The following is a 22,802-nucleotide window of genomic DNA, read 5'->3' as shown; positions in this document are numbered from 1 at the left end:
ATCTTTTTAAAAAATTACAATAATCCTGATTCCATTACACATTCTGTTTAAGAGGGCAGACTCATAACTGATTCATAAATATTATTCACATTTTCACATAACCTTCATGATTACCATTTTTTTTCATGATTATTACTTTTGAAATATAATACAGGGGCACCTGGGTGGTTCAGTGGTTGAGTGTCTCCCTTCAGCTCAGGTCATGCTCCTGGGGTCTTGGGATGGAGTCAGGCATAGGGCTCCCGCAGGGAGCCTGCTTCTCCCTCTTCCCATGTCTCTGCCTCTCTCTGTCTCTCATGAATAAAAAAACAAAATCTAAATAATAATAATAAAATCAAGTACATTATATAAATTTTAAAATCTAATTTTGAAAAATATCCAATCTTAGCACGTAACAACCCATTACCTTTCTGATATATTTCTCTATGCACCTCTATACCAAATAGTAATCCTATATGCTGCGTCTCCTAATATTGTATCATAAGTGTTTCTCCACCTTGTTACCCAGTCCTCTTGCAAAATAGCCTCTGCTTATAGAAATTTCCAGCTTACTGGCATTTTCCAGCAGCTGACTTCCTAAGCATTGCTGGAAAGGCGCCAAAAAGAGTGTCTGAGTTGGGATTTGTTCTAAGTGGTTTCTTGTGTCAGGAACTGTCTGGCTCTGTGAGAGTCAGTCCTGTCCATGTGTGAGCAAGGGTTATCCTTCATGAGCCCCTTTCAGAAAGGGAAGGCAGGGATGAGGTCAGCATAGCTTTGCAGCTTCTCCCTCCACACCCCTGGCTCACTCTCTCTCTCTCTCCACCTCTGATGCCCATTTCCTCTGGTATTGGAGTCTGACAGTCCTGGGCTCAGCCACTCAGCGGGGTAACCACATCTCTGAACCTCTCTGTTTCCTCAGCTGTGGGATGCAGCACTGTCTCCACAGGGCTGCCGTCTATACCTGAGATGATGCATGTGAAGTGTGGAGCAGAATAGTCGCCATTATTTATGCTCAGTGATCATTCTGTGCCTGGGGTTTGATCTCCACCATTGAGTCCCTCTGTCTAAACCTGACCTGCAGACTCACAACCCTGGGAGCCAACCCTGAGTATGTTTGGCTCTCCTGAACCAGGTCCTCTGGGCCTGAGATTCTACAATCCTGTTCCCCACTCCTTCTACATCCTGACCTCTACAAGACTTGTGCCTTGTTTTGACTCCCTTATTAGAACGATCTTCCTCTTACTGACTAGTGGCAATGTCCCCAAGCTCCAAATTTTAAGAGTCCCATTACATCTATGCTACCCCCTTCTCCTCTTTGCTTTGGATCCCCTAAGATAAGCTCCCATCCCTACACCAAAGCACTGTGTCCAGTCAATGCTCCCTACTTAGAATCTTGCTCCTTCTGTACCTTGAGCACTTGTCAAGTAGCTGCATAGAGCAAAGTGTCTTTAACACTCATGCTTTGCTGTGTTAAGAAAGCAGTCTGAGGGCAGCCCTGGTGGCGCAGAGGTTTAGTGCCGCCTGCAGCCCAGGGCATGACCCTGGAGACCTTGGATCGAGTCCCGCGTCGGGCTCTCTGCATGGAGCCTGCTTCTCCCTCTGCCTGTGTCTCTGCCTCTCTCTCTCTCTGCATCTCTATGAATAAATAAAACCTTAAAAAAAAAAAAAAAGAAATCAGTCTGATTGAGGTGCCTGGGTGGCTCAGTCAATTAAGGGTTCGGGTCATGATCTCGAAGTCCTGGAATAGACTCCCATATAGACTCTCTGCTCAGAGGGGAGCCTGCTTCTACCCCTCCATCTGCCTGCAGCTCCACCCCCCCCCCCATCCTCTCTCTCTCTTTCGCTGGCTCTCAAATAAATAACAACTTATTTTTTTTAAAGATTTTATTTATTTATTCCTGAGAGATACACAGAGAGAGAGGCAGAGACACAGGCAGAAGGAGAAGCAAGCTCCATGCAGGGAGCCCGATGTGGGACTCGATCCCAGGACTCCAGGATCATGCCCTGGGCCAAAGGCAGGCACTCAATCATTGAGCCAAGCAGGCACCCCATAAATAACAACTTAAAAAAAAAGAAATCCATCTGTTTAAATGAGTTACTAAGATAAATCAGTAAAAACAAAACCTTGCATGTGTATGGCAGTTAACACTACATATAAGGCACCTGCTGGCAAGTTAATCACCTTTGATAATCACAACAGTACCATGAATGAAATAAGATGGTTTCACTTACTGTGAAGATGGAAGATTAAGGCACAGAGATGTGAATTGCCCAAGTTTGTCAAATTAGTGGTGGTGCTTAAATGAGTATCCTGTGTCTTTAAATCAGTCTTCTTTCCCCCATTCCACTCTACTTCCAGAAATGACAAAGAGCCCCTTGCCTCTCTCCCTGTGGTAATGCAGTTTAGAGGAAGACGTTTATTAATGAATCCAAGAGTCTGTCTTTTCTGGCTGGCCATGAGAAAAAAGAAAGAGCTTGAAACAAAGCAAGTTCTGTAATAATGGAAGACACATTCCTGTGGCTATGCTGAAGGCTACAGAAGCTAGCTGCCTCGACCATTTCAGTTTGAAAAGGAGGAGGAATGAGAGGCAGCGACTTTGAGGGCCACAGGGAAGGAGAACTTTTGGTACCAAAGGGTAGGAGCCCCTTGGTTTGCACTTTGGCATGCTTCAGGGAAATGGCAAGTGCTCAGAGGGGAAAGGCCTACTGGCGTCCCCAGGAGTCTAGATCTTTGGCTCGGGGTAGTCACCCCCACCATGGTGAGAATTCCTGGATTCCAGACATGGCACAGAAACAGAGACCTGCAAAACTTCAAGGACCTCGGGGGTCTGGTCAAAAACCATGGTGGACTGACCATTCACCATATCTTTCGTATCGTATTAAACCTAGTAGCAATGGAAGGTGAGGGAAGCCCAATCATGATTGAGATTCAATTTCCTATAAGTCTGTTGAAATAAAGGCTTGAAGTAGGATTTAAGTTGATTTGATTTAAAGAATACAATTAGGTTGGTTCTTGGACCCCCGAGGCTGTGGATGCAATAGCCACCATTCCTCATTCATTCATTCATTCATTCATTAAGAATTTAGCTAGGGGCATCTGGGTGGCTCAGTCAGTTAAGCATCTGCCTTCAGCTCAGGTCATGATCCTGGGATCCTGGGATTGAGCTCTGCTTCAGACTCCATGCTCAGCAGGGAATCTGCTTCTCCCTCTCCCTCTGTGTGCTCATTCACTCTCTCTCTCTCAAGTAAATGGATAGATAAATCTTTAAAAAAAAAAAAACAACGAAACAAAACAGAATTTAGCTAATATTTATTGAGCTCTTACTAGGTATTAGGCATTGTGTCAGGTACTAGAAATATCGTTCATACTGATATTATCCATACCCGATGAAGCAAATAAATGATGGCAAATAATTGGGGCACCTGACTGGCTCAGTTGGTAGAGCATGTGGCTCTTGATCCTGGAGTCATGAGTTCAAGCACCACGTTGGGTGTAGATTGTTTAAATAAATAAAAAATTTTTAATGGTAAATAGCAATACATAGCAAAAAAGGAATTGAAGAAGATGCTGAAGTGGTACAACATAAAGTAAGGAAAAGGCAAACCAGGGATCCCTGGGTGGCTCAGCAGTTTGGCGCCTGCCTTCAGCCCAGGGCGTGATCCTGGAGTCCCAGGATGGAGTTCCGCATCAGGCTCCCTACATGGAGCTTGCTTCTCCCTCTGCCTGTGTCTCTGCCTCTCTCTCTCTGTGTGTGGGTCTCTCATGAGTAAATAAATAAAATCTTAAAAAAAAAAAAAAGTGGTCAAGACAAACTTCTCAGTGAAGCTGAGGCCTGAGAAATAAGGAGCCAGTCAGTTCAGGCAGAGGGAATTGCTTTGTGCAAAGGCCCTGTGGTAGAAAAAAAGCTTGATATGTTCAAGGGGCTGAAAGACCTGTATGCTTGGAGCACTGGGGGATTGTGAGAGAAAGAAATGCCGGAAAGCTGGAAGTAGATTATTCTGTTTTGTAGGCCACCAATCCTATTCTTAATGCAGTCTGATTTGACATTTATTTATTTATTTATTTATTTATTTATTTATTTATTGACTCTACCTATTTATTTGAGAGAGAGACAGATAGACAGCAACAGAGAGCATAAGCAGGGAGGAGAGGGAGAAGCAGGCTCCCCGCTGATTGAGGAGCTCGATGTGGGGCATAATCCCAGGACCCTGGGATTATGACCTGAGCTAAAGCAGATGCCTAACTGACTGAGCCACCCAGGCACCCCATAATTTGATTTTTAAAAAGATGGTGGTAAATGCGTTGGTGGAAGGAAGTATGGCCCCAGAGAGGCAGGAAGGAGATTCTAGAGATTAGCTTACTCAACCACTTCTCCTTTGTCTTCCCTTGCTATTCAGACTGTAAAGCCAAACTTCACTTTCCCAGGCTCCTTTGCAGCTTGGTGTGGCCATGTCATGTGACACATGTTTGGGAAAGGTTTCCCTCCAGAATAAAGAACAAAGCTCAAGTGAGAAGGCTTGTATCCTAGACCTTCTCTTTTTTTCCTTTGGAGCACAGATGTGGCTCTGGGAGCTGACACACTGCAGACTATAAAACAGGAAGATAATCTTGGACTGTCTTTCTCCTTAGTTATTGTCACATTAGTAAAATATCCGTTCCTTATTTAATCTTCTGTAATAGAGTTTGTTTGTTTTTAAAGATTTTAAGTAATCTCTACACCCAACGTGGGGGTCAAACTCACAATCCTGAGATCAAGAATGGCATGCTCTATCGACTGAGCCTGCCAGGTGCCCCCATGTTAGGGTTCTTTGATACTTATAGGTGGTTCTGATAGAGATGTGTTTGCAGTTGTCCAGGAGAGAGGTCGTGGTGGCTTGGACTATGGTGCTGATGGATATGATAATATTGTGGAGGAGGGCCACCAGGCCTTGCTGGGGAACCAGACTTGGGGAACAAGGGAAGGGGTAAGTTGTTCTCCAAATATGAAGCTAGCAAGTGGCAGAGATGAAAGTCAAATCCAGCTCTCCCTTGTCTCTTTGTACATAAATCATTCGATAAATGTTTGCTGTTGACAGCGACCTCCCAGGGCTCCAAGTCTTTTCTTCAATGCCAAACTCGTGCCTATTGGGCTTCTTCTAACAGAGGGTTGCCTTTGGGTGCTGCCATGGGTTTAGGAAGCTGAACTGTCAATGTGGCCAGTCCTTCCACCAGTGTTGACTAAACACTGACTAACAATGTAGAGGCAGGGGAGCCTCAGCAAGCTGACTTGGGGAGGAAGTGTGATATTCCCAAGACTCTGATTTCTGTAGTCTCGCTCAGATGTCCCCTTCTCCATTCTAGAACCCAGAGTTTATTAAGCCCATGAGTCTACCTGGATGCTGGTTCTGATCTCTCAGCCAATCTTTGTGACGATGAGGTCTAAACTCTGTGGCTGAGTTGTCAGCAACATGAAGATTGCAGATTCAAGAGATTTTCTTCTAGTTCATAGAACAAGTGATTCACAATTGTACATACTAATGGGAAAATTGGATGATGGAAGAGGATTTTATTCTTCTTCAGTATATGGTTATATTGGTTTCCCGGGGTTGCCACATCAAAGAACTATGAACTGGCTGTTAAAACAACAGAAACTTATTATCTCACAATTCTAGGGGCCAGAAGTCTGAAATCAAGGTGTTGACAGGCCTCTCTGAATGCTCCAGAGGAGGATCCTTCCTTGCCTCTTCCAGCCCCCAGCAATCCTTGGCTTGTAGACTCATCACTCCATTTTTTTTTTCTTTTTCGTTTATCCTTTTTTTTTAAATTCCTTTTTAATTTTTTTCTTCTTTCTTTTTTTTTGTTTCAAACCTTTGTGTTGAGGGCAGCCCAGGTGGTTCAGCGGTTTACCACCTCCTTCAGCCCAGGGTGTGATCCTGGAGTCCCAGGATTGAGTCCTGCGTCAGGCTCCCTGCATGGAGCCTGTTTCTCCCTCTGCCTGTGTCTGTGCCTCTCTCTCTCTCTCTGTGTCTCTCATGAATAAATAAATAACTAATCTTTAAAAACAAACAAACAAACAAACAAACAAAAAACAACCCTTTTGTCGAGGGCTGACATTCAATAAATTGCAGAGAAGGAGCTGCTAGACCCATCACTCCAAATCTGCCTCCATCTTCACTTGACTTCTCAGTGATTTCTGTACCTACATCTCTTCTTATAAGGACACCTGTGACTGGATTTAGGACCTACTCTAACCCAGAATGACCTCACCTGAACCTGATTACACTTGCCTTTATTCCAAATAAGATCACAATCACAGGTACTAGAGGCTAAGGCTTCAACAATCTTTTTTGGGGACACAATTCAATCCGAAACAATGTCACCATATCTAAATGATGGCAAGAAACTGACAAATTGTCCAGAGAACATTTTCTCAATTTCCTTTGCTTCCCACATGAATGGAATACTTTTCCTTGTTGGAAATTGCATTCCTTCCCTTCACTTTTTCCTTTTTTATAGAGAATAGTTGTTTATTTTTAAGAATTTATTTTTAAGTAATCTCTACATCCAACATGGGGCTTGACCTCACAACCCTGAGATCAAGAATCACATGCCTCACCAACTAAGCCAGCCATGGGCCCTGAAAATAGTTGTTTTCTTAATTACAATAGGAAACAGAGCATGGGATCCCTGGGTGGCACAGCGGTTTGGCGCCTGCCTTTGGCCCAGGGCGCGATCCTGGAGACCCGGGATCGAATCCCACATCGGGCTCCCAGTGCATGGAGCCTGCTTCTCCCTCTGCCTGTGTCTCTGCCTCTCTCTGTGACTATCATGAATAAATAAATAAAATCTAAAAAAAAAAAAATTACAATAGGAAACAACTGCCCACTGTATAACATTTGGAAAACAGAAAAGCACAAAGAAAATCACCATAATCCTACCTATCAAAGATAATTATTATTTAGAGTAATTTTCCATGCATATACAGTTTTTCTTTGTATAAACAGTATCACACTCCATAAACTGTTTGAAGCCTATTTATTTTTACTCAATATCACATGTATATTTTTCTATGCTAAGAAATGTTCTTATATGGGGGCGCTCAATGTCACCTTCCTGAGATCACAACCTGAGCCGAAACCAAGAGTGGATGCTTAACCGACTTCACCACCCAGGCATCTCATTATGTCTCATTTTAAGTTTTGGGTTTTTTTTTAAAGATTTTATTTATTTATTTATTCATGAGAAACAGAGAGACAGAGAGGTAGAGACACAGGCAGAGGGAGAAGCAGGCTCCATGCAGAGAGCCTGACGCCCGACTCGGTCCTGGGACTCCAGGACTACGTCCTGGGCTAAAGGCAGGCACCAAACCACTGAGCCACCAAGGGATCCCTCATTTTTTTTTTTTTTTTTTGTGAGGGATCCCTCATTTTAAGGTTTCTGATGCATATTGATAAACTGTCCTCCAGAAAGACTATACAACAACAGCATATGAAAATGCCAACACCTGGGATGCCTGGGTGGCTCAGTTAGTTGAGCATCTGCCTTTGGCTCAGGTTGTGATCCTGGGGTCCCGAGATCGAGTCCCACATCAGGCTCCCTGCATGGAGCCTGCTTCTCCCTCTGCCTGTGTCTCTGCCTCTCTCTCTCTGTGACTCTCCTGAGTAAATAAATAAAATCTTAAAAACAAAACAAAACAAAGGGCAGCCCCAGTGGCACAGCGGTTTAGTGCCGCCTGTAGCCTAGGGCATGATCCTGGAGACCCTGGATCGAATCCCACGTCGGGCTCTCTGCGTGGTGCCTGCTTCTCCCTCTGCCTGTGTCTCTGCCTCTCTCTCTCTCTGTGTGTCTCTATGAATAAATAAATAAGTAAATAAATAAATCTTTAAAAAAAAAGAAAGAAAATGCCAACAACAGAGAAAGGGCTGAGTTGGCATGAGGTAGGGTGACAAAGAACAAAACAAAACAAAATGCTAACAGTAAATCACATAGGCCTCCCTGAAGAAATCTGTCCATTTTATTCTGGTAGTATTGTTAAAAATGCACTTTTTTTTTTTTTTTAAATAAGTAAACTCCATACCCAATGTGGAGCTTGAATTCATGATCCGGAGATTGAGAATCTCATACTCTACGGACTCAGTTAGCTAGGCACCCCTAAAAATGCAGATTCCGAGCTTGTTGGTCAGGAGTGAGGACAGCAACTCTCCATTTGCAACCTGCAAGGGTGCTGCCACCACTGATCTGCTGACCCTGCTTTAGACAATAAAGCTTTAGAGGACTTCCAAGTCAAACAAGCCAATAAATCATGAAAAGCATTATCTTAATATCAGGAGGTCCTAATCACCAAACACTTTAATGATTACTCCATCTGAACAGAAGACAGTAATAAGTTGCCAGGTGGAATGGTTGCTAGGTGTAGATGGTAAAAAAAATCCTGGATCCTAGTCCTTTAATATTTTTTATTTATTTTTATTTATTTATTTTTTTAAATATTTTTATTTATTTATTCATAGAGATGCAGAGAGAGAGGCAGAGACACAGGCAGAGGGAGAAGCAGGCTCCATGCCGGGAGCCTGACGTGGGACTTGTTCCAGGGTCTCCAGGATCATGCCCTGAGGGGCTGCAGGTGGCGCTAAACTGCTGCGCCACTGGGGCTGCCCTGTTTTTGTTTTTATTTTTATTTTTTAAAATTTTATTTATTCACTCATGACAGACAGACAGAGAGAGAGAGAGAGAGGCAGAGACACAGGCAGAGGGAGAAGCAGGCTCCATGCAAGGAGCCTGACATGGGACTCAATCCGGGGTCTCCAAGACCACACCCCAGGCTGAACGTAGTGCTAAACTGCTGGGCCACTGGGGCTGCCCCTTTATTATTTTTTAAATAAAGCACAGAGCCTATCATGGGGGTCAATCCCATGATTCATGAGATCATGACCTGAGCAGAAACAGAGTCAAACATTTAACCAAATGAGCCACCCAGGTGGCCCCATTAGTTATTTTTATTTTTTAAAAAGATTGTATTTATTTATTCATGAGAGACACACAGAGAGAGAGAGGCAGAGACACAGGCAGAGGGAGAAGCAGGCTCAAGGCAGGGAGCCCTACGTGGGACTCAATCTGGTACCCAGGGGATCACTCCCGGAGTTAAAGGCAGACGTTCAACTGCTTAACCATCCCCCTATTAGTCCTTTAGAGGCACCTCACCTTCCAAGGTTCCTTCTTTCTTGAATCTGACTCCATCTTGGTCCTGACTTCTTTAATTTTTTTAAAAGAATTTATTTATTAATGAGAGATAGAGAGAGAGGCAGAGACAATGGCAGAGAGAGAAGCAGGCTCCATACAGGGAGCCTGACATGGGACTTGATCCCAGGTCTCCAGGCTCACGCCCTGGGCCAAAGGCAGGCGCCAAACCGCTGAGCCACCCAGGCGTCCCATTGGTCCTGACTTCTACATCTAGGCCGATTCCCTGGTTTTCAACCACAGTTCCATGAACACAAAATTGTGTCTTCTTTAAAGAGCTACAGTGGTCTTGACCTCATTCTTGTCCAGTCCTTGGCCTCGCTCCTTCACAGAGTGTCCTCTGAGCATCTGCCTGGACCTGCCTTAATTCCTTACCTATGTCAGTAATACCTGTAGGTCCTCTCTTCTGGCCCAAACTCCAGCTTCTCCTAGCTCAGTGAGAGTGAGAAGGAAAACCTGTTGGCAATGAGAAGGAAGTAGGTTTCTAAGAGGAAAGTAACTCCAGCAAAAATAATCATTCCTTTCAGAGATTCTTTATCACGAGTTCTATGATTCCTTCTAGTCTAGGGGTCTAGAGGGTGAAGGCCCACTGGGGGCGTTCTCTATGAAAAACACTTTAGGACTATTTGTTCCTTAGTCCCACCAGCAGCTCACTAAGGTTGTCTGTGCGACTAGGAAAGAAAACCCATGTGGAGTATCTCTGGGAGCTCCAGGACCAGCTGGGGGTACCTAGGGAGCAGAATTTAGAGGGCCGTGTGATGAAGGTGGGCTCCCCAACACATATGACACCTTTGTAACATACTTTCTTTTTTAAGATTTTTATTTATTTATTCATGAGAGACACACAGAGAGAGAGAGAGAGAGGGGCAGAGACACAGAGGCAGAGGGAGAAGCAGGCTCCATGCAGGGAGCCTGATGTGGGACTTGATCCCGGATCCTGGGATCACATCCTTAGCTGAAGGCAGATGCTCAACCGCTGAGCCACCCAGGTGTCCCATGTGACAGACTTGATATTCATTGATGACATTGCCAATCACCCTCAGGGTCTCCCCAATGACAGGAATGATACACAGAATAATTCCAAGGACATTCCAAGGACAATTGTTCAAGGGATCACTGCTTTCTCTAAGTCACTGTGAGATGTGACTACCTTGGATTTTACCTTTGACCCACCCACTATCCACATGAGGGTGAGCCTGTTTTCAAGATGGAGGATTCTTTCCCAAACCAAGCTCCTTCAACTGCTCACCTAGGAGTATCTATCAATTTCCCTAATGTACCTCATCCAACTTCCTTTGCCCTCATTCTGATACCCTCTACTTGTCCTAAGTCCTCCATGGAGCTCCCGGCCATATCACCCTCACAGGAGCCAAGAGACAGCCCCAGCAGTACAAGAAGAGGTGAGACGTGCTCGTGTCATTGAAGTAGGAATGGGGTCTGCATTTTCTCTCTCAACTATGAAGACAAGGGAGAACTGAGGTAATAGTTCTATACTGTCGATACTCTATTTCAGTCCTCTTGTGATACGCAAGCTTCTGTGGGCTGACCTCTAGTCTGTAAGCTGAGTGTGAGCCAGGGGCCACGCCTATTTTGTTCACTGGTTGTATCCCCCGAACTCAGAACTATGCTTGGCACAAGCAAGGATTCACTTCATATGTGCTCAATGAGAAACAGGCTGGGATCAGGGTCTAAGGGTTGCCCGGGGGGCTCAGTGGTTGAGCATCTGCCTTCGGCCCAGGGCGTGATCCTGGAGTCCCGGGATCGAGTCCCACATTGGGCTCCCTGCATGGAGACTGCTTCTCCCTCTGCCTGTGTCTCTTCCTCTTTCTCTGTCTCTCATGAATAAATAAAATCTTTAAGGAAAGGGAAAAAAAGAACTACCGTTTAAAACACTGGCTGTAGTCTAAATTCCAAACACCTAATCACATTGAGAATGACAGCTGGCACTCACATAGAGCTTACAGTGCCCTGGGGGTTCATTCACTAGATGGCTTCAAAGCAACCTGCAAAGCAAGTCTTGTTATCACACTTTTTAGATGTGGAAACCGGGTCTTAGAGTTTGATTTGCCTAAAGTTCCATAGAGACTAAGAACTGGGGTTTGCAAAGAAAGGCTGGGGCATCCCATAATGCCTTTCTGTTAACACATGTTTCCTGGGATACAACTTGGGTCCTGTTCATATATATATATATATTTTTTTTTTTTTTTGACAGAGAGAAAAAGAGTGCACAAGCAGGGGGAGCCTCTGGCAGGCAAAGGAGAGGGAGAAGCCGACTCCCCAAATGAGCAGGGAGCCGGAATCAGGTCTCCATCCCAGGACCCTGGGACCACGACCTAAGCCGAAGGCAGATGCTTAAGCAACTAAGCCACCCAGGCGTGCCCAGGTACACTCTTTTACTATTTTCAGTTATTCAGTTTTCTGAGTCTCTTCTCACTGGGTTGACCCCATGAAATCAGCAGCCCAGCCCAGTGCACCCCTGGGGTTGTGTTACTTTGGACAAGTCACTCAACTCATCCTGTTTACCTCTTTATAGAGTTTTTAGTGTCTACCTTCCTCAGAGATACTGTGAATATCAGGGGAAAACAGATGACATTAAACACTATTTATAGTAAAGTTTTATACATTCATAAAAATAAGATTCAGATGTGACTGAGTAATGAGCTTAAGAATACAAAATAAAACTTGTCCTTTAAGTTTTGACAGGCTCCAATCCTCTGCTATGGACAGGGCTAACTGGCCATTTCAGCAGACTTTACAAGTACATTAGAATGAGCTAGGAACACCTAATGTTTAGAAAGTATTTGGGACGCCTGTGTGACTCAGTGGTTGAGCACATTTGCCTTCGGCTCAGGACGTGATCCTGGAGTTCCGGGATCGAGTCCCACATCAGGCTCCCTGCATGGAGCCTGCTTCTCCCTCTGCCTGTGGTCTCTACCCCTCTCTCTGTGTCTCTTTAATGAATAAATAAATAAAATCTTCAAAAAAAAAAATAGAAAGTATTCTGGAGCACCTGGGTGGCTCAGTCTGTAGAAAATGCAACTCTTGATTTCAGGGTCATGAGTTCAAGTCCCACCTTGAGCAAAGAGCCTACTTAAAAAAATGCAAATAGGAGTATTTTTCTATTGATTGAATATGTGTGTATAAAAATGTATGTATTCGATTTCTTTAAATCCTTATGGAGGAGATCCCTGGGTGGCTGAGCGGTTTGGCGCCTGCCTTTGGCCCAGGGTGTAATCCTGGAGTTCCGGGATCGAGTCCTGCATCGGGCTCCCGGCGTGGAGCCTGCTTCTCCCTCCTCCTGTGTCTCTGCCTCTCTCTTTCTCTCTCTACATCTATCATGAATAAATAAATAAATACATCTTAAAAAAAAATCATTATGGAGAGGCACCCAGGTGGCTCAGTGGTTGAGCGTCTGCCTTTGGCTCAGGTCATGATCCTGGGGTCCTCAGATCAAGGTCTGCATCAGGCTTCCTGCAGGGAGCCTGCTTCTCCTTCTGCCTATGTCTCTGCCTCTCTCTGTGTGTCTCTCATGAATGAATAAAATCTTTAAAAATAAGTAAATAAAAATAAGTCATTATGGAAAATTAATTTCAAATGTATACAAATGTTGAGACTAGTATAATGAATCCCATGAACTTATTTTCAGATTCAACAATCATCAAATTCATGGCTAAGGACATTTCATCTAATCTCTCTTTTTCCCTTTTCCCATATTTTGAAGCTACTAGAAATCACATACTTTCTTTTATATTTTAGTATATATCTCTGAAAGAGAGGGACTTCCTGTTGAAAAATATAAAACAGCTAAAATGCAATAAAAATTATTCCTCTTATCATCAAATACCTATTCAGAAATCCACCTTCTTTGTTTATACTTATATATTTTTTAGGTTTGTTCATACTGAGATCCAGTAAGGTTCCCATATTAAGATCGACTGATATCTTTTAAAAGTCTCTTTAGAGGTTACCTTTTCCCCTCTTCACTACACTCTTACAATTTATTTTGTATTAGAAAACCTAAATTTTATTTTAAAGACTCTAAATTAAAATTATCTTGAGATCATATATTGGTCTTGAAGAAACAGTATCAATTAGAAGAAAATCATCCATACTTTCTATTTCCCTCTTATAGTCAAACATGGATTCATTTGCAAGGCGGTAATCAGTAAAAAGATAGCATTGCATTGTAATATTAAGGTGCATAGGCATACCTGCTTAAGATAGTTTTTAAATGTAATAAACCAGTTTTCAAGCAATCTCAAATCTATAGAGTTACTTCTTTCGTTCGTGGTGTCTAAAAGGAAGAATAAAGTCACGGAGCACATCTTATGTGTAAGAACACAATATATAGTTAACAGCAAGGGCAAATACCGGGGCACAGGGCAGAGAGTGTTCTGCATGGATAAGAGCATGAAAGTCCACAAAGATTAGCTGCTCTTTATTAAGGGGCTCAAGGCTTCCAGAAACACGAAAGTTTAAAGAAACCTGGTTGCCATGGCTGCACAAAGAGACAGAGACAATCCTAGTTCACCTACAACGTAGAGAGGAGTTTAAGGGACTGCTTTTATCTCCGTAATTGCTCTAATTTCCCATTAGCCATTGTGGGAGTAGAATGAGCTGAGCTTCTGCCCCCAAATGGCCTTAGTTGAAGCACTGTGGGCCCAGAGATGAGCCTCTGTGGGCGGGGAAGACGGGGAGGGAGAGGGCCTTCTTTCCCTCATCTCTTCTCTGGCCCTTTCACCCCTTGCCCTTTGAGTCTTGCCAATGTACACCCTGCCCCAAGGGTGGTTCTGGGAGAGCAACAGAGCAGCTGGGCTGGGTGGTTGGTCAGAAGTGACTGGGTGTGGACTCTGGCCTGGATGACAGGAGGGATGCCTGGCCCTGGGAATGGAGCCAGGCTGAATTATTTTTCTGGCTATTGTGGGCCTCAATATACATTCCTTTCTCCCTGTCCAAGCTGGAAATTCCATTGCGCTGAGGATCTGTGTGTGTGAGCACGTGTGTGGTATGAAGAGCATGTAGGGAGAGGCTGGAAGGACCCAGGCTTGTGGCTTTCCTGGCCCTGAGATCCCAGCCCACAGCTCCAGGGCTCAAGTCTCTGGCCTTTCAGGAAACTTGCAGGGAGAGCAGAGAAGAGGCCCTCAGTACCCTCCAAGCCACCTTGGCAGGGCAGTGTCAGCTTGACATTACATGGAAAAATTACGATAGCACACCTTGATTAAAGGCTTATAAGATTGTAGCCAGGCATTTTCATGCATTATTGATTCTTGCTGCATATCCCCAGTAGATGGGAAAGGACTGGAGGGACACAGGAAAGGGAGCTTGGTGAGACCAAGTAACTTGCTCAAAGTGAAACAAGATGAACACATTTGGCTCTAGTGCTGCAGCCGAGCTAGGCAAGTCATTTGGTCTCTCTGAGCCTTGGTTTCCATAGTTGCAAAGTATAAATAACAGAAATACCCACCTGGAGAAGTTCATTCAAAGCCAAGATGAGCTAATACATGGAAGGTTGGTGATGAACTAAAGAACTATCCAAAGATAAGGTCGGAAGGTTGCAAAGAAGCTGGCTCAGCACAGACCCAGGTGCTTTCCTAGTAACAAGGCAGTATCTTTGATGAAATACTTCTAGTCAGTCAACTAGGCTATCTCATGGTAAGAACACCATGTCTTTTCAACAGCATTCAAAAGATTTCTTTTATTACTTTTTTTTTTTTTTTTTAAGGAAATTCTATACCCAACCTGGGGCCTGAACTCACCATCCCGGGATCAAGAGTCACATGTTCCTCAGACTGAGCCAGCCGGGAGCCCCTCATTCTGTACATTTTGAGGCCCTCTGCACTAGCAGGTGCTATCTAGATTCTGTGATTACATGACAGACTTAGTCTTGCCCTCATAGTTTAATGGGGCCAACAGAAAACCCAAGCAAACAAGTAAGGAAATAATGTTGCGCTCAGTGCTAGGAAGGAACTGAAGAGCCGATGCAGAGATAGAATGGTCAGGAAAGGCCTCTCCAAGGTGGAAACTAAAAGAGTAACAAGAAGCCAACCATGTGGTAGGGGTGGAGACAGAACAACAGGTATAGGGGACAGCCTGAACACAGATGATTGGAGGTGGGCTGGCCAGGTTGTGGAGAGTGGGCCTGCAGGTAAGGCTCAGAGTACAGGAGAGATAGACAGGGGCCAGAGCACGCAGGGCTTGATGGACTATAGTAGTAAGGACTATACTAAGTATTGTTTTACTTATTTATTATTAATTTTTTAAAGATTTTATTTATTTATTCATGAGAGACACAGAGGCAGAGGGAGAAGCAGGCTCCATGCAGGGAGCCCTATGAGGGACTTGATCCTGGGACTCCAGGATCATGCCCTGAGCCAAAGGCAGACACTTAACCACCGAGCCACCCAGGTGTCCCATAAGCATTGTTTGAAATGCAAGCTCTACGCCCAATGTAAGGCTCAGACTCATGACCTCGAGATCAAGAATCACGTGCTCTTCTGAGTCAGCCACGCACCCCTACAGTAAGCTTTTTAATTTTCCTTAATCTTTTTTTAAAAAATATTTTATTTATTCATGATAGACATAGCGAGAGAGAGAGAGAGGCAGAGACACAGGCAGAGGGAGAAGCAGGCCCCATGCCGGGAGCCCGACTTGGGGCTTGATCCCGGGTCTCCAGGATCACGCACTGGGCCAAAGGCTCAACCACTGCGCACCAGGGATCCCAATTTTCTTTAATCTTACTTCTTTTTAGCAAGCTCTATGCCCAATATGGGGCTTGAACTCATGACCCGAATACATGACTCTACTGACTGAGCTAGGCAGGCACCCCTATAGTAGGTTTTTTTAAAAAGACTGTGGTAAAATTCACATAACATAAAGTTCACCCCTGTAACATTTATTCCTATTCCTCTCTCAACCCGTCCTGCCCCCTGGGCTTTGGAAACTACTGATCTGCTCTCTGTCATGGGTTTACCTGTCTTGGACGTTTCATATAAATGGAATCATATGGGACGCCTGGGTGGCTCAGCAGTTTAGTGCCTGCCTTCGGCCCAGGGCGTGATCCTGGAGTCCCAGGATCGAGTCCCACGTCGGGATCCCTGCATGGAGCCTGCTTCTCCCTCTGCCTATATCTCTGCCTCAATCTCTCTCTCTCTCTCTCTCTCTCTCATGAATAAATAAATAAAATCTTAAAAAAAAATAGAATCATACTATATGGCCTTTTGTGATTGGCTTCTTTCACTCAGCACAATGTTTTCGAGGTTCCTTTGCATTGTGGTGTGTTTAATATACCAGAAAGGCTTCTTATTTTTCTTGTTTTAAAGCAATCTCTATATCCAACATGGGGCTGAAGCTCAAAACTCTGTGATCAAGAGTCACACAGTCTACTGACTGAGCTAACCAAACACAGGTGTTTTGTTTTAGGTTTTTTTTTTAATTTATTTCCTTGAGAGATCACTCAGGGAGAGAATCTCAAGCAGACTCCCTGCTGAGGAGCTTGATGCAGGGCTTGATCCCAGGATCCTGAGATCATGACCTGAGCCCAAACCAAGAATCAGAAGCTCAACTTACTGAGCCACCCAGGTGCCCCCCCTTCAGTACAGGTTTATTAAAGGGCATGTGTAGTCCAGTCTGATTTATGTTTCAGGATCATGTTTATTGCTATGGAGAGGACAGGAGAGAAGCCAGGGTGAAAGTGGGCAGGTGGCTAGGGGCTGTTCCAACAGGAGGGTGAGAGATGGAGGAGGTGTGGAAAGGTGGCTGCAGTGGAAATGGAGAGGAGGCGGCACTTTGGAAATATTTTCTAGGTCAGATGGACAGGACTTGCTGATGGATGTGGGAGGGCAAGGGAAGTGGGGGAGCCAAGTCCCCAGGAAGTCCAGGATAGGGGTTACAAATGTGTTCCATTTGGGGTGTTTTAAAGTTGAGAGCTAATTGGAGATGTTAATTTGACAGCAGAAATTAAAATCTGGGAATTTGTGGGAGTATCAGAGCTAGAGATAAAAATTTGAGAGTTATCAGCCAGAAGACTGAATCTAAATGCAAGGGGTTAAAAAAAAGAAGAAAAAAAAATAAATAAATGCAAGGGGATATGTGTTAAATTACATGCATTGTAACAAAGTGATTTCGACCCAGAAGGTAACCAAGAGTCCAGTACTTCTCAGCTCCAAGCTAATAGCAAAATATCCTGCATTTGAGTGAGTGTCAGCATTTATAAAGACAGAAACTAGTATCCTAAAGGTCTATATGCAGAGGTGCCAGCCTCACCTAACAGATCTCTTTGCATTTCTATTGCCACTCTGGTCCAGTCAGGCGGGTGGTTAGCCCCAACCACCAGTAACTGTTAAGTGCATGGATTCTAGCCTTCTTTCTCTTTCTTTTTTTAGTGTTTTATTTATTCATTTATGAGAGACACTGAGAAAGAGGCAGAGACACAGGTAGAGGGAAAAGCAGACTCCTCGCAGGGAGCCCCGTGTGGGACTCGATCCCTGGCGGGGGATCAGGCCCTGAGCGGAAGGCAGACACCCAACTGCTGAGCCACCCAGGGATCCCTGGATTCTAGCCTTTCTTTTTTTTTTTTTATTTTATTTTTTTAATTTTTATTTATTTTATGATAGTCACAGAGAGAGAGAGAGAGGCAGAGACACAGGCAGAGGGAGAAGCAGGCTCCATGCACCGGGAGCCTGACGTGGGATTCGATCCCGGGTCTCCAGGATCGCGCCCTGGGCCAAAGGCAGGCGCTAAACCACTGCGCCACCCAGGGATCCCGGATTCTAGCCTTTCAATAAGAAAACCAAGTGGGATCAGTGTCTTGGCTTGAGTAGAAAACAAATGCTTTGTTCATCAAGGTCACTTACATTGAAGAAATCAAACTTTTTTCTTAAACTTCTAACAGAAGGGAAATGTATCACAGTTGACTCCTATACAACAGAACTGCGCAGGTCCACTTATATGTGGGTTTTTTTTCTTTTTTCTTTTAAAAGATTTTATTTATTTATTCATGAGAGACACACAGAGAGAGGCAGGGACACAGGCAGAGGGAGAAGCAGGCTCCATGCAGGGAGCCCGACGTGGGACTCGATCCCAGGTCTCCAGGATAATGCCCTGGGCTGAAGGCAGGTGCTAAACCGCCAAGCCACCTGGCCTGCCCGGCTTTTTTCGATGAATACAGTAGAGTACTGTATTTTCTCTTCCTTACGCTTTTGAAAATATATATTTTATTTATTTATTCATAAGAGACATAGAGAGTCAGAGACATGGGTAGAGGGAGAAGCAGGATCCCTGCGGGAAACCTGAAGTGGGAATTGATCCCAGGACTCAAGGATCAAGACCTGAGCCAAAGGCAGATCCTCAACCACTGAGCCACCCAAGCATCCCTCCTTATGCTTTTTAAAAAAGGTTTTATTTTTATTTTTAAAAGCTCTATGCCCAACATGAGGTTCAAACTTACCTACCCAGCAACCAAGAGTCACATGCTCCAACTCTTGATCTCAGGATCATAAGTTTGAGTCCCATGTTAGCTGCAAGCTCTACCAACTAAGCCAGCCAGGTGCCTTCATATGCTTTTTTCAAATAACATTTTCTTGGGCACCTGGAGGCTCAGTAGTTGAACGTCTGCCTTCGGCTCAGATCGTGATCCCGGTATTCTGAGATCAAGTCCCACATCGGGCTCCCTATGGTGATCCTGCTTCTCCCTCTGCCTATGTCTCTGCCTCCCTTTCTGGGTCTCTCATGAATAAATAAATAAAATCTTAAAAATAAATAAATAAATAAAGGGGCAGCCCGGGTGGCTCAGCAGTTTAGTGCCACCTTCAGCCCAGGGCCTGATCCTGGAGACCCGGGATTGAGTTCTGCATCAGGCTCCCTGCATGGAGCCTGCTTCTTCCTCTGCCTGTGTCTCTCCGTCTCTCTCTCTGTGTCTTCACCTCGTGGCCCTGGCTGTTCTCCTCACTAATTCAACAAATAAATAAATACCTGCCATGTGCCAGGCGCTGACCTAGTGCTTGGAGGGAAGCAGTGAACAACACAAGGATTCTGTCCTGATGGAGCTTAAATGGAGAGACAAAAACCCTCTTAACAGATTAATAAGATTATATTGTTGGATAGTTAACAGTTTTCTGGGGGGGAAGTGAAGGAGAGAAAGATACTAGAGAGTACTATCGTGGGCACGGAAGGGGGTTAGCAGGGAGGTCAGGGAAGGCTTCACTGAGGTGACATTTGAGGACCAACCCCAAGAAACTGAAGGAAGAAAATAAGAATAATGTGTACAACTGCAAGAGGAAGACATAGCAGGCGAGCACTAGTGAGGTCGGGAAGAGTGAAGTGACAGGGACACAGGTTTGAAAAAAGACTGATGCAATTTGTCTTATTTGTTTGTAACAGGATCGCTCCATCTGCTACACGGAGAGTGGACTGCAGGGGGCAAGGACAGAAGCTGGAGCACTGTTAGACTTTTGTAGTAATCCAACCAAGAGAGCACTGTAGCAGAGGGCAACCGAGAGAGCACTGTAGCAGAGGGGTAATGGAGGAGCTGCCGCCCGGAGTCAGAACTAAAAAAGCAGATTTCAGATTAAAACCACAATGAATTACCACCTCATACTTACTAGAATGGCTACTAACAAAACCCCAAACAAAACCAAACCCAGAAAGTAACAAGTGTTGGCAAGGATGTGGAGAAACTGGCACCATTATGTCCTGCTGGTAGGAATGTAACACAGCTTGGCAGTTCCTCAAAATATTAAAAATAGAATTACCATATGATCTAGTGATTCTACTTCGGTGTAAATCAGAACTGAAAGCAGGGTCTTGAAGAAGTATTTGTGCATCCATGTTCACAGTGAAGGGGTGCAGAATATACTGTAAAATAATGCTTCTCTGGCATAAGAATTTTTTGCTGTTATTTATTATTTTTAGCAATCTCTACACCCAATGTGGGGCTTGAACCCACAACCTTGCGATCAAGAGTCATGTGCTCCAATGACTGAGCCTCCCAGGTACCCCCAAGGACAATTATTTATCATCAGAGATAACTCTAGACTCTAGACTCTAGCTCAGGAATAGTGCAGAGGACTCCACATAACAAACCCTATGGAGTGCCTGGGTGGCTCAGCTGGTTGGGCATCTGTCTGCCTTTGGCTCAGGTCATGATCCCAGGATCCTGGGATAGAGCCCTGCATCAGGATCCCAGCTCAGCGGGAGTCTGCTTCTCCCTCTATCTCTGTCCCTTCCTCTGCTTGTGCTCTCTCTAATAAATAAAATCTAAAAACAAAAAACAACAAAAACAACCTACTAAGCAGCACCTATCTTTCATTATTTTCCCCCAAATATTTACCTTCCCATAGTTTGTGGCCCTTAGAAGCACACAGTCCCAGCACCTTGTCTTGTCTCATCTCTATAAAATTTATTGTTCTTTTGTTAAGATGCAATATAAGCCTGAGTTCTAATCACCCCTTGAGTCCCTCATGACTGAGTTCTCCTGTGTGTACACACTTGCTAAGAAACCATTTTTCCCTGATTAATCTATCTTGAGTCAATTAAATTTGCAGGACCCCCGCCAGAGAACCTTAGAGGGTAGAGGAAAAAAGTTAAATTGTTCGTTCCTTCCTTACAATAGCAGCATTAGTCACAACAGCCAACCATTAAAGCAACACACGTGTGACACCAACAGAATGGGTAAACCCACTGTGGTATATACATGCAATGGAGTATTACTGGACCTTAAAAAGGGGCATTCGGACACAAGCTACAACGTGGATGAACCCCAAAGATGTCCTGCTATGGGAAAGAAGCCAGCCACCAGAAGACAAATACTGTACGATTTCACAGATGTGAATTATGTAGAGCAAACTCAGGACAGAATGTAGAATGGTGGTTGCCAGGGACCGGGGACGGGGGAAAGGGAAGTTGTTTAATGGATAGAGCTTCAATTTTGCAAGATGGAAAAGTTCTGGAGTTTTGTTCCACAACAATGTGAATATATTTATTACTGAACTGCACACTGAAAAATGGTTAAGATGGTAAGTTTTATGGTATATGTATTTCACTGCAATTTTTTTTTTTAAAGCAATGCTTTGGGGGGCACCTGGCTGGCTCAGTCAGTAGAGCAGGTGACTCAATATTTGGGTTTTGAGTTTGAGCCCCAGGTCAACAGGTTGAGTCTACGTAGAGATTACTTAAAAAAGGAAATCTTTTTTTTTTTTTTTTTAAAGCAATGCTTTTAATCTATTATAAGACAAAGTGGTTCAGAAACCACTGACTTAAAAAATTATTTGGAATGGAAGCAGGCAGCAAACAATTCCAAAGACACAAAAGAGTATTTAAATGGTAAAAAGTGGGATGCCTGGGTGGCTTTGCGGTTGAGTGTCTGCCTTCTGCTCAGGCCCCTGGGACATCGGGCTTCTGCTGCTTCTCCCTCTGCCTGTGTCTCTGCCTCTCTGCCTCTCATGAATAAATAAAATCTTAAAAAATAAATAAATAAAAATAAATTGTAAAAAGTGAGCAGCACTCTCAACTTGGTTTCCTCCCCAGAGGCAAACACTATTTCTAATTTCTTGAGTGTCCTCCTATGAGTATTCCAAGTATAAACATATTCCTGTTATTGATACTAATCACAGCAAACCCACTGCTTTTTGTTTTCATCTATTAAATTCTGGGGATTGTTCCATATCAATACATGCTCACCTATTCCTTTTAAAATGCCTCTATATCAAACCATTGCACAAACATACCATATTTATTTATTTAGCCAGTATTCTCTTGGACATGTTATTTCTAAATGTTTCCTATTGCAAAAAGGTTGGAAATGGATATTCTTGTACATGCTTCTGTGGGCACATGTGCCAAATATCTATAGGCTAAATTCCTAGTAATAGAGGAATCAAAGGATGTCTGATTTTCAATTTTAGTAGATATTGCCAAATTGCCTTATGAGGCTATACCAAATTTATATTCACACTTAAAATGTAATGCATGCCCAACTGCCCTACCGCTTCACATTTGTTCATAAAAAGCCCAAATCAGCACAAACATTTCACCAGCCGACCTCATCCAGTCTACCATCCCTCTTCTTGCATGCCAACTATAGGTGGCTCTTGAGCCCTGTTACTCAAGGCCTGATGATTTACTTTTCTAGTTTTTTTTTTTTAAGATTTATTTATTCACGAGAGACACACACATACATAGAGGCAGAGACACAGGTAGAGGGAGAAGCAGGCTCCATGCAGGGAGCCTGACATGGGACTCGATCCCGGGTCTCCAGGATCATGCCCCAGGCTGAAGGCGGCGCTAAACCGCTGAGCCACCCGGGTTGCCCACTTTTCTAGTTTTTTTTTTTTTTAATTTTTATTTATTTATGATAGTCACACACAGAGAGAGGCAGAGACACAGGCAGAGAGAGAGAAGCAGGCTCCATGCACCGGGAGCCCGACGTGGGATTTGATCCCGGGTCTCCAGGATCGCACCCTGGGCCAAAGGCAGGCGCCAAACCGCTGCGCCACCCAGGGATCCCACTTTTCTAGTTTTGTATCCAGTGCAAAACTTCTGATTTTTATCCTTTAACCTCTTGACTTGTGAGAAGCATCCCATCCTAGGCAACTAGCAAAGAACCCTTAAT

The 22,802-nt window shown here is 44.2% G+C and overlaps 1 long non-coding RNA gene across 1 annotated transcript in view; it reads right to left on the bottom strand.

The window, feature by feature from the left end:
• Positions 1–22,802, bottom strand: part of LOC125755807 (uncharacterized) — a 44,333-nt gene that overhangs the window by 15,586 nt on the left and 5,945 nt on the right. The window contains exon 2 of the long non-coding RNA XR_007413153.1: positions 9,572–9,652. This is a non-coding gene — a long non-coding RNA (uncharacterized LOC125755807). The remainder of the gene's footprint in view (positions 1–9,571; positions 9,653–22,802) is intronic.

The sequence above is a fragment of the Canis lupus genome, chromosome 9 (assembly GCF_003254725.2).
Source record: "Canis lupus dingo isolate Sandy chromosome 9, ASM325472v2, whole genome shotgun sequence".
NCBI classification, from domain to species: Eukaryota; Metazoa; Chordata; class Mammalia; order Carnivora; family Canidae; genus Canis; species Canis lupus.
The sequence above is the reverse complement of the archived record's forward strand: the minus strand, read 5'-3'. Positions and strand labels throughout refer to the sequence as shown.